Source organism: Sarcophilus harrisii, chromosome 3 (genome assembly GCF_902635505.1).
Source record: "Sarcophilus harrisii chromosome 3, mSarHar1.11, whole genome shotgun sequence".
Classification (NCBI taxonomy): Eukaryota; Metazoa; Chordata; class Mammalia; order Dasyuromorphia; family Dasyuridae; genus Sarcophilus; species Sarcophilus harrisii.
Genome location: NC_045428.1, coordinates 605,427,365 through 605,439,998, shown reverse-complemented (window position 1 = coordinate 605,439,998; position 12,634 = coordinate 605,427,365). Strand labels below are relative to the sequence as shown.

Genomic DNA, 12,634 nt, shown 5'->3' with positions numbered 1-12,634 from the left:
AAAAGGGAAAAAGCATTGGAGAGGAAAAAAAATACAGAAAAAAAGGAGTGAAAACAGCATGAGTTGATTTACATTCAGTCTCCTTAGTTCCCTTTCTGGATGCAGATGGCATTTTCTGTCCAAAGTCTATTGAGATTGCTTTGGATCACTAAACCACTGAGTAGAACTGTCTTTCACAGTTGATCATCGCACATTCTTGCTGTTAATTTATGTACAATGTGTGCCTGGTGGCTCTGTTTCTTTCACTCAGCATCATTTCGTGTAAATCTCTCCAGGCCTTTCTAAAATCAGCTTGTTCATCATTTTTAAAAGAATATTTCATTTCTTCATATACCACAACTTGTTCTGCCATTTCCCAACTGATGGGCATCTACTCATTTTCCAATTCTTGATGAATCAACCTTCATTCCAGTATGACTGAAGTTGTCTACTAGTCATCCCTCTTCAGAAAAAAACAAAGTTCCAGGAGCATATTTACAGGAAACACTTTTCTCTACAATGAATTCACTGGCAGAAAGTAAGAGAGAATCTTTAGCTAAAAGCCTTCCCACACTGAAACCATAGGGAACCCCTCAGATTGATTTCTCTAATACTGAAGATACTCTGAAATTCATGTACATGACTTTCCTTATTCTTGACAGTGATGAGATTAATATCTAATATGAATTCTGAGATGGGAAATAAGAGATGCTTCTTGCCTGAAGGCATTACCACCTTGATAACATGCATAAGGTTCTCCTCTAGTATCAAACCTCTTCAAAGAGGTAACTAAAAGCTCAGTTTGTATGAATTCTCTGTTGCTTCCCAAGAGTAGAGTTCAGTGGGAAATCATTCCACATTGATGACAGTTATAATGTTTCTCCTCAGTGTGGACTTCTTGAAGTCCAGCAATGCTGCAGCTCTGGCTGGGAGTCTTTCCATGTTGATTACATTCCTAAGTTTTCACCCAACTGGGAATTCTCTGATGTAAAGCAAGAATGAAACTGAATTTGAAAACCTTTCCACATTGATTACATCCATAAGGCTTCAATCCAAGGTTGATTTTCTGATGCACAGCAAGATTAGACCTCTGTGAGAAAGCCTTTCCACAGTGATTACAGCTATATCACTTCTCTGCAGTGTGGATTTTCTGATGTTCCTTAAGAGTATAGCTCTCACTTACACGAACTGATGCTGAGTGAAATGAGCAGGACCAGGAGATCATTATATACTTCAACAACAATACTAGATGATGACCAGTTCTGATGGATCAGGCCATCCTCACCAACGAGATCAACCAAATCATTTCTAATGGAGCAGTAATGAACTGAACTAGCTATGCCCAGAAAAAGAACTCTGGGAGATGACTAAAAACCATTACATTGAATTCCCAATCCCTATATTTGCACACCTGCATTTTTGATTTCCTTCACAAGCTAATTGTACAATAATTCAGAGTCTGATTCTTTTTGTACAGCAAAATAATGTTTTGGTCATGTATACTTATTGTGTATCTAAGTTATATTTTAATATATTTAACATCTACTGGTCATCCTGCCATCTAGGGGAGGGGGTAGGGGGGTAAGAGGTGAAAAATTGGAACAAGAGGTTTGGCAATTGTTAATGCTGTAAAGTTACCCATGTATATATCCTGTAAATAAAAGGCTATTAAATAAATAAAAAAAAAAAAGAAAATAAATGTGGATATTATATTAAAAAAAAAAAAGAGTATAGCTCTCTGTAAAAGCCTTTCCACATTGATTACATGTTAGAATCTTTACAAAGTTACACCTTTGAGAGTTCACACATTAGAGTTCACAAGTCCAGGCGATTCACAAAGTTACACCTCCCACAATCCCACTCTTGGAGGAGGAGTCAACCTTTGGGTTCACACCTTTAAGAGATCATATATAAGAAGCTCTTAGAGTCTCAGTCAGGAGTCAATCAGTGGAGGAGTCAGTGAAGTAAGTCAGTTCGGGAGATTGACAGAGCCAGAATTCAGTAGGGAGAAGATTAAGAACTGGAGATTCAGAGGGAACTGGAGGCTGAAGCTGAAGCTGGCAGAGACAAAGGACAAGCTGCAAGAGCTCTTAGAACCAAGGAGGGAGATAGGCCTTTAAGAAAACTAACCGGGCTATTTTGGAAGAGACAATAAAGGACTGTACTTTAACTCCTGGCTGCATTTGAAGTGATTATTGATTTGAACTGAAACTAAGGCCGCCTCCAGAAGCCCCCCCAAGAAACCTGCTCCTGGAGAACCATCATATTTTAGAGAAAAGAAGAACACTACAATTATACACAAAAAGTTTCTCTCCAGTGTGAACTTCTCTAATGTCTAGGAGTCTCCTGGGATTGAAAGGGTTCTAATTCTTCAGTGAAACATTTGTTCATATACGCTGTCCTGAAGACAATTAGTCTCTGATGAAATTTTCTTACAGTGATTTAGGGTTGAAGACCATCCAAATCTCTTTCCAATTTCAATAAGATGACATTCACTCTTTGGATGTTGATCTGCCTCAATATTCGAACCATGGGTTTCTTTCAACTTGAAGTCACAGAACCATCACTCATGACTCTCTGAAGATCACATTCTTCCACAAAAATTCCCAGCTTTCTAGTCAACTCATTTACTTGGAATCTGGTCTCTACATCTGAAAAAAAATACACAAGCAAATATACACATACACATACAGACATAAATATATGCAATACCAATCTTACTGAAGACTTATGAAACTTATAACCTTCTCATCACCAACCTAAGTGTAAGAAAACTTCCTGGCTGTACTCTTGGAGCCAACATTAGCACTGGGTAGACCATGTCACTGTAAGGAGAAGAGACAGGAGGTGAGAGTGACAAAGGAGATGTGCATACAAAGAGCTGGTCCCATCATGGACTTCCTCACTCAGATCTAAACAATCCCATTCAACAAAAGTGACAGCTACAAGCCAGGAAGACGGTAGATCTTAGCGACATTCTGGGACCAGGATTCAAGACTAAATAAGAGGATCCGTGAAAATATGTTTTGTTTGTTTGTTTGAGATTTTTGCCGATAGTAACAATCCAAAGCACTTTTATGATGTTCTGAAGCCTACTTATGAGTCCAAAACCTAAGGTATATCTCAATTACTCAGTGCTGAGAGAGCCAAGTTCATTAGTGATAAGGACATGATCCTGGAGAAATTCACTGAACACTTCCACAGTGTTTACAGAGCCTGAGCAACTATTACCGAAACCACTAACCATTTACTACTGGTTGTTCTCAATCCCTATCTAGCCATCTCCCACCTGATGGGTAGCCTTGCTTTCCATACCTTTGTTACCAACAAGGAAGTTACTATAAACACTTTACAACATAAAAGTTCTTTTTCCTTCATCATCTTGAGAACCAGATCTAACATTTGTAGGTATGTTCAAGTGATATGAACAGTTCTACAACTTAGCACAACTTCAGATTGTTCTCTTGGAATGGTTGGATCTAACTCTGAGTAAGTCAATATTCAAAACTGGTTTCTTATGGTTATTATTTCTCTAATCTAATGCTCTTGTGATTTAGAGTATTGTTTTTAGATGAGTACAAATTGGGCTTTTAAGGAAAACTACTTATTCTTATTTTTTGGCCACTTATCAATTGAGAAATGTTATATTCTTATATATTTAATGAAGTTCTTTATATATTAGAGATGAGATCTTATCTGAAAAATTGCTTTCTCAATTTTGTACTTTCCTTTTGATGTTGAGTACATTTTTAGAACACTTTTTAAAGTTACTATGTTTAAATTATCTATTTCACATGTCTCGATGCTCTGTATCACTTGGTTATTCATAAATTCTTTACTATGTCCAGAAGTGGGACAGTTCATTTGTTCCATGTACTTTAATTTCTTTTGATGTTTAATTTTATATCTTGATCATATATCAATTGTGACCTTATCTTAGCCAGTGGTGTACTCCCAGTTTCTGCCAGAGTGTTTTTGTTTTTTCCACAATTTTTATCAAATAATGAATTATTAACATTTTTCAAACACCAGATTACACTAATTCTTTTGTACAAAAGTATTGTATGTCTCTTCTGCTCTACTGATTTACTTTTCTATCTTTAGCCAGTACCAGATAGAGTTATTTATTTTCACTTTAAATTTTTATTTATTGTATTTTGAATTCATGGAATAACAAGCATTTTCATAACAATATAATAAAAATGCACATGAAAAAACAAATCAGTTCTGTATTAAATTTATAGTAAATTTATCACATGAAAATTTTAAATTCCCTTTTTTCTTCTTCACTACACCCCTGCCCAAAAGATGGTTACCTTTAGACACATATATTTTTTTCTTAAAATAATATTGCTGATATTGTATACAATACTCTTTTGGTGCTGCTCCTTTCACTCTTCGTCATTTAGTGCAAATCTTTCCATATTTTTCTAAAATCACCGAACTCATCATTTATAGTGCAGCAATATTCCATTAAATCATATACTACAACTTGTTCAATCATTCCTCAATTAATGAGCAGCCCTGCAATTAACAGTTCTTTGTCACCCAAAAGAGAACTGATATAAATATTTGAGAACATAGAGATTCTTTTCTTTATTCTTCAATCAAATTGAGCAACAGACCAGGTATTGGTGTTACTGGATCAAAGGATATAGGCAGTTCCAAAAGTTTTTGAGCCTAATTCCTGTCTGCTCCCCTAAATTGTTGGATCACAATTCTAACAAGGAATGAGGGTCCCAATTTTCCTACATGCCCTCCAACATCTGTCACATTCCTCTCCAAACATTTTAGCCAATCTGAAAGCTATATAAAATGATAATGCATTTCTCTAATCAATGAGTTAGAGTACTTTTTCTTATGATTATGAATTGTTTGTATTTCTTCATTTAAAAAACTAGCTGTTCTTATCCTTTGATCATTTATCAGTTGGGGAATGACTGGTATTCTAGATTTTACAAAAATCTTTACTTTTCAAATATAAGGTTACCATATTTGATATTATAAACAATCTCTCTACTCTGTTCCACTGATTTTCCTTTCTATTTCTTAGTTAGTACCAGGTAGTTTTGATAAACCTGGCCTAATAGTTTTAAAAGTTGATACTGTTAAAGCTCCTTACTTAACATTTTTTCATTACTTTGATATTCTTTATCTTTTCTTCTTTCAAATGATTTTTATCATTTTTTCTAGATCAGACAAATAATTTATTGGAAACTCAATTGGGATGCTATTGAATCTATCAATTAATTTAGATAAAATTTATTATACTAGTTCTGCCTACCCATGAACAATTAATTTTTCTTTAATTGTTTATATTTAACTTCATCTCTAAAAAAATTAATATATATGTTCATGTATTTCCTGAGTTATGTTGGCAGATATAACTCCCAAGAAGTTTATATTATTTAGACCTAGTTTGAATAGGATATCTCTTATCTTTTCTTGCACAGTTTGTGTTGATATATATAAGAATACTGATGGTTTATGAGGTTTTACTTCATATCCTGCTTTGCTAAAATTAAGTTTTTTTGTTGAATCTTTTCAATATTCCAAGGATATCATCATATCATCTTCAAAAAGACAGTTTTATTGCTTCATTCCCTATTCTGATTCCTTCTATTTTTTTTCTCACTGCTATTTCTAGGATTTTCAAAGCAATACTGAAAAATATTACTGACAGTAAGCATCCTTGTTGAACACAGCTTTCTGGGAAGAGTTTACTTCCATTACAAGTATGTTTGCTGATGATTTAAGGAAAAATCCACTTATACTTCCAAGTGTTGTTGTTGTTTTTTTTTTTTTTTTTAATTCAAATGAGTGTTGTATTTTACCAAAAGTTCTTGGCTTAGGTAGCAATACTGTATTTGTTTCACAAAAGGAATCTGAAGTATACCTTCTTTGCCTGTAATTCTAAAAGAATTATTTAACATTGGAATTCATTGACCTTTCAATATTTGGTCAAATGCCCTTGGACATGTGTCTAATCCTTGTGTTTTTTCTTAAGAAGTTCATTTATGCCCTGTTCAATTTTTTTTTCTAAATAAGGTTTACTTATATATTCTATTTCGTCTTCTTTTCAGCCTGTGAGAATAAGGTTTCACTACTAGTCCTCCAATTACCTGTTTCCTGTCTTAGTTCTTTCTTTCAAGAATTGTTGATTCTAATCCCCCCATTCTGCTTCTCTCCATGCTATTATAATTTTGTCCTTGCTTTTCCCTCTTATAGAAAGTTTCTTTAATCAGAGTAAATGGTCAATATGACCATAAATATAGTTCAGATATGCAATATTTTGCTATTTTTCAATCTGAAAATATATAGTCATTGTATCCTAAATAATTAAGTAAATGAATATTTGGTCTAATCACCTATCTGTGCTAGATTATTGAAACCAGAACGGAAACATCTTTAGTACGGTTCAGAGAAAAGGATTTTAGTATATTTAAGTTTTCTTAGAGGGATGTAATTTACAGAATATTTTGCTCCATCAATGGGAAAGTCGATTTTATTTAAGTTTGTTACTGATGTAGGGATAACTTTTGTTTATATGAGGTATCCTTTGTTTTCCTTTGAATAATTTATATGAAAAGACCTGTGAAAGAAAGGTTTTCCATTATTCTGATGAGATTCTCCCTTTCTCAGAATTGCTTTGGAGTTATACTGTAATCCCTATTAAAAGAAATGATGTTTACCTAATTATTTACAGAATCTCCAGGGATGATATAAGCACACCTCCCAAGAATGAAGCCTCTGCCATTTGGACTTGCTCTCTCTCTCCTAGTTCTTTTAACTTCCTTTTCCTCTAGGCTTTGAGCAGTTTGAATGGCCAGAGTACAATAGTGCATTATACACAGTGAAAGGAGTACTCAGGGGGCCTAGGATGCAAGCACCATGATGTCTAAAAGGCATTAAGCATGGGGCAGAGAGGATGACATTAATTGTTAACTATTATTATATAATTATACAAATTAATAATTAATTTGATTAATTTATTAAATAAATAAAATTAATAAATATTTCATTAAAATTTATTTAAAAACAAAAATAAAATTAATTAATATAAATTAATTAAAGGGTCTGATTTCCTTTAGCAAAAGTCTCTGAGCCTTTTCAGTCTTACTTACTTTTACCCAATTAGTAACGGTGTCAACAAGAACCAACAGTGGTGTGAAGCCCCTGGGAGGGGCCTTATGGGTAAAATCTTCCCTAAGTGTGACCCCTCCTCTGGGTAGACTTCATGATGGGCAGTTCCAAAGCCTTTCAGGATTCACTTGGGCACAAGCTGGGCAGGCTCGACAGGCCTGTTTCTCACAGCTTGTGACCAGAGACAATGGGTTTTACCAGGGACCGGGGAGCGACTGTTCCCAGGGGAGTAGTTTGGTGCGGGCCAGGGAGAAGGTTCTGCGGGAGGGCTCTGGGGCTAGAAGTGGGCCTGGAGGGGTGTGTGAGGCCAGATTGGCCGCTTGGGTCGGCTGCAGATGCAGGCGCTCGTGGCTTCTCAGACTATGGAAATCCGCTGTGAGAGGAAGTCTCAGGGATGGGGTTGCCCCGGCCTTAAAACTGACCCTTCAGGGCCCGGCCTGAGAGCACACACCTGACAGCAGGAAGCCTCTGTTCACAGCCATCGTGCAGGGACGGTCCCCTCGCAGCCAGACTCAGGAGTCCTGGGGTGAGAATGGGAAACTGAGTCAGAAGGCTCCGACCTTGGGCAGAGGCCACGCTCGTCTGCCCAGCTCTTGCCCAGATAGCCATCAGCTGTGACAGCTCAGGAGGTGTCCCCTGAGTAACTTACAGCCTCTTCAATGGTGGGTTACTGGCTTCGTGATCCACCAGGCAACTACACCCAGATTCAAACCCAGAATACCAGGGACAGCCCAAAGAAGTTGTATTTCTAACAGCAAATTGGACTAATAGGTTATTTTAGAAATTATTTTAGGAATTGCCAATTTTAGGTTTAATGTGATGACATTAATGATTTTATAACTTTCCTAAGTAATAGCCAGATAGTCTTAGCTTAATTCCCTCTTAATTTTCTAGTAAAGGTGAAAATACTTAATTCCCTAAATTATATGTACAAAATATTATAAAAGAGGATCAGCAAGGCTAAATAAACTTTTTACCTTCTTTTAGTTGTTCAATTTATTCTATCCCCTAGCTGTTGCGGCTTTGGAAGTCCCCGGGGAGGATTTCTTTTCCCTTAAATAAGTTTCCCTTTTGTTTTAGGGAGAAAACAAGACAATTCTTAAAATTGAGATAGAAGGGATTTAAAAATGGACTTAACTGAGGTTGCCAGGTGGTACAGTGGTTAGAACACTAGCCGTAAAGTCAGGAGGAACCGAGTTCAAATGTGGTCTCAGACATTTAACACTTCCTGGCTGTGTGATCCTGGGCAAGTCACTTAACCCTAATTGTCTCAGAAAAAAAAAAAAGACTTAACTTTAGTTCTAAATTTTCTAAATTCTGATTAAATGTTCCAGACAAACTGACTTGTCATTTGGTATTTTCCAATCCACACAAACCATTTCTTTTTTGTTACCAGGAAAGGGTTAGGGTGCCAGTTTTTACTGACAGGGCCCTCAAAAGTCCAACTCTAACTCAAAAGCAGGCTTTCTGTTGCTAGAGTTTTTAATGTATCAGGGAACTGCTTTTCTGTTTTCCCAAAATTCCCAAACTCTTGAATCTTCTGCTAACAATCATCACAAATAGATTACAATTTACATAACCCTTTAGTGGGCTTTGACCAGAGTGCCTTTAAAACTGCTTTTACTATAAATCTCAAATAGCAAATTTCACTGACCTGAATATATTTTCTTTCTCTCCCTCTCACCCCTTCCTCCGTGCACCCCTCCCGCAGTCAGGGATGAAGGGAAGGGGGAAGGAGGAAAGGAAGAGACTCTTTCCTCTATGCATGATCTTCTTAGTCTTAGGGAAGCCTTAATTTATAAAATATGGCCATTAACATTCATATGGCGTGTTTGATGCTAAGCACTTTTGCAATTGTGTGATCTTCACAACAATTATTTCTCTTTACAAATCAGAAAACTGGGCAGAGGTAAAATAATCTATGCCATAAATCACCTACCTAATACATACCTGAAGCTGAAACCGAGAATGATGGGCTGACCAAAGGCAGAGGCTGACCGGCTTTCTGGGTACTGCAGAGGCACCCCGATTCTCCCAGGCAGCTGCTGGACGGGACCTGCTGAAGGCTGGGGTGCCTTTGATGATAGTTTCAGGTGCCAGGGCTCAGGGAATGCTGCCCACTCCCACTCCCCCAGCCTGGTTGGGGCAGTGTTTGGGTAGGGTTGCATGGGGTCCCCCCAGTGGCTGCTGCTTCCCCCATTTCTACAGCATTTGAGTTTCCCTGCAGTTCTTTAGCATTCTCTTCTCTTAATCCGATCTGAGACGAGAGGAGTTAGCAGACAGAGGGACTTGGGCTTTATTGATCTTGTTAGCAATCCCCACAGTCGAGATGCACTCAGGTCTCTGACTCAGGGAGGATCATGATGAGTGATCAGGGTTGTGGAAAGAGTCCCTTAATGCTTTCTGGAGTGCTTTCCTTCCCAAAGGAGCAGAAGGAGACTCCAGCAAGATAAGGAAGACTATTTACCTAGTTTTTTTTCCCCTTTTCTTTCAGAATGGGGTAAATTCCTGGAATCATCCCCAATGTTTCAGGAATTTTTCTTGGAATCTTAAAATGACTAATTGCCAAACTCCTTACTCATTGCTCTCAAAACCCAGAGAATCTGCTAAGGTATTATTTTTAGCAGTTCTATAATTTTATATTCTATAATTCTAATGAGCTAACTTTATTTCTGAAGTCCCCAGCTTAGCTAGAGTTGAGGTCCACAGGAACAAGTTAGGCTTTTCCCCCTTTTACGGTGAAAGTCAAGGATGTTTAAAAAAAAAACCTTTCCCAGCATTCTAACTATAGCATAGAAGGTTTTTTCTTGATAGTTGCACTTTAAATCTTTCCAGGACTCAGACATTCTGCATGGAAACACAGACATAGACAAAAATGACATGAAAAAGGACTATCCCGTCTTTGCCAAAAGTCATCTTATAACGCCTTGTCTCCTCTGGTGTGGAAAGGTGCCTAAAAATGGCAAGACTGGATAGCCCCAGTCAAGGAAAATTTGTTGAACGTGGAGCTCAAGACCACCCAGACAAGCCTTCTCCCAGTGGCTTGGGATGTCCCAGCTAGAGGATCAAGGGAGAAAAAATGGGGGACTTACCTTGACAAGGAGGGAATCAAGCTAGGAGAGGCTGGGCTCTCCTCATACTAGGCTACCAAATGTTGAGGTTCAAAAGGGACCCTAAAAAGTCGGGGGTTGCAGACCAGTGTCATGCGGTAGCTCAAAAGAATTTGCAGGTTTGAACCCATCTCCGAGTCAAGGGGCACAGTTGATTGCAATTATAAAGCCATTTGAAGCGGGTTAAATTCCAAAAGAATTTAGCAAAGACCCAGGAGCAAGGAGACACATTTATCCAGTTCTTCATGTCACTGAGAGGCTAATCTTATGGCCTCGTAGGAGAACTAAGGAGCTGTCTCAGGAAATTGGTTATCACTGACCAGCAGATCTGGGTCCATCCTAAGGCCAGAAGACTGTAGAACCATTAAGATAGATTGTGAGAACTCTAAGGTACCACTTCCCACTTCTCAGATTGGCTAAAATGACAAGAAAAGATAATGAGGAATGTTGGAGGGGATCTGGGAAAACTCTCTCTCTGTCCCTCTCTTTCTGTCTCTCTCATTCTCTGTCTCCATCTCTGTCTCTCTCTCTCTGTCTCTGTCTCTGTTTTTGTTTCTGTCTCTGTCTCCCCCTCTATCTCTATCTGTCTCTGTATTTCTGTCTCTCTCATTCTCTGTCTCTGTCTCTGTTTCTGTCTCTGTCTCCCCCTCTCTCTATTTGTCTCTGTATTTCTGTCTCTCTCATTCTGTCTCTGTCTCTGTCTCTGTCTCTGTTTCTGTCTCTGTCTCCCCCTCTCTCTATTTGTCTCTGTATTTCTGTCTCTCATTCTGTCTCTGTCTCTGTCTCTGTCTCTGTCTCTGTTTCTGTCTCTGTCTCCCCCTCTCTCTATTTGTCTCTGTATTTCTGTCTCTCTCATTCTGTCTCTGTCTCTGTCTCTGTCTCTGTTTCTGTCTCTGTCTCCCCCTCTCTCTATTTGTCTCTGTATTTCTGTCTCTCTCATTCTGTCTCTGTCTCTGTCTCTGTCTCTGTTTCTGTCTCTGTCTCCCCCTCTCTCTATTTGTCTCTGTATTTCTGTCTCTCTCATTCTGTCTCTGTCTCTGTCTCTGTCTCTGTTTCTGTTTCTGTCTCTGTCTCCCCCTCTCTCTATTTGTCTCTGTATTTCTGTCTCTCTCATTCTGTCTCTGTCTCTGTCTCTGTTTCTGTTTCTGTCTCTGTCTCCCCCTCTATCTCTATCTGTCTCTGTATTTCTGTCTCTCTCATTCTCTGTCTCTGTCTCTGTGTCTCTCTGTCTCCTCTCTGTGTCTATCTCTCCTCTCTGTCTCTCTCTCTCTGTCTCTGTCTGTCTCTCTCTCCCCGTCTCTGTCTGTCTCCGTATTTCTGTCTCTCTCTCTGTCTCTCTCCCTCTCCCTCCCTCTCCCTCTCTCTCTATATATACATGCGCGCGTGTGATTCTTCTCATCTCTCACCTCAGGTGCAGGTCCCTGGTTCCCTGTCCCGTTGCCGAGATCCCCCAGGACGCCCACCAGCCGTAGGGCGGAGTCTGAGAGGGCGGGGCTGGGATGAGGCGCTCCCCACACCTGCGAGCTCCGCCCCCTTTGCCCGCCCCCACAAGGACCTGCCTCGGAGACCGCTGTCAGAGCGGTCCCTCTGTTCCTCAGCCATTTCTCTAGCCTTCCTCTAGACCAGGAGCACTGCTGAAGCTTGGGGCCACGGAGGCTTTCCACTGACGTCTAGGGAGCCCTTTGAGAAGGCTGATTGCGGACATTTATGACGGAAGGAAGTGTTAAATTGTGAAAATAAAAATACAAAATAATTTCCTCATCCACATTCAGAGACGCCATGAAGTTTCTCTGTGGACCCAAGACGAGAATCCTCGCTGGAAACCGAGAAGCCTGACCCAGTGTCTCCATCAAATTAGGTGATCATCCTTCCCCACTGTTATGATTCTTCTTTCACTATATCCTTTTATTTGTGGATTGCCAACTAGGGTAGGAATTCTGTGTTAGCCCATCTGCTTAATAAGTTTCTGGGAAAACTTGATGGCATCATCTGACCCTAGTCTGTCTGCCTTTTTAAAAGCCTTTTATTTTCAAAACATATGCACGGATAATTTCACAACACTGACCCTTGCATAGCCTTGTATTTCAGATTTTCTTCTCTTTTCCCCCATCCCCCTCCCCTAGATGGCAAGCAATTAATTGTGTTATATATGTTAAAATCTATGTTAAATCCAATATGTGTGAATATATTTATACAATTCTCTTGCTGCACAAGAAAAATCAGATCAAAAAGGAAAGAAAATGAGAAAGAAAACAAAACGCAGGTGAACCACAACAAAAAGAGTGATAATGCTATGTTCCACACTCTGTTCCCATGGTCCTCTCTTTGGGCGCAGAAGACTCCCCTCATCACAAGAACACTGGAACTGATTTGAATCATCTCATTGTTGGAGAGAGCCGTGT

At 38.9% G+C, this 12,634-nt stretch overlaps 1 protein-coding gene across 2 annotated transcripts in view; it reads left to right on the top strand.

Moving 5' to 3' along the window:
- The window catches only part of LOC100914984 (zinc finger protein 454-like), a 388,067-nt gene that overhangs the window by 167,619 nt on the left and 207,814 nt on the right, over positions 1 to 12,634 (top strand). The gene's annotated exons all lie outside the window — the stretch shown is intronic.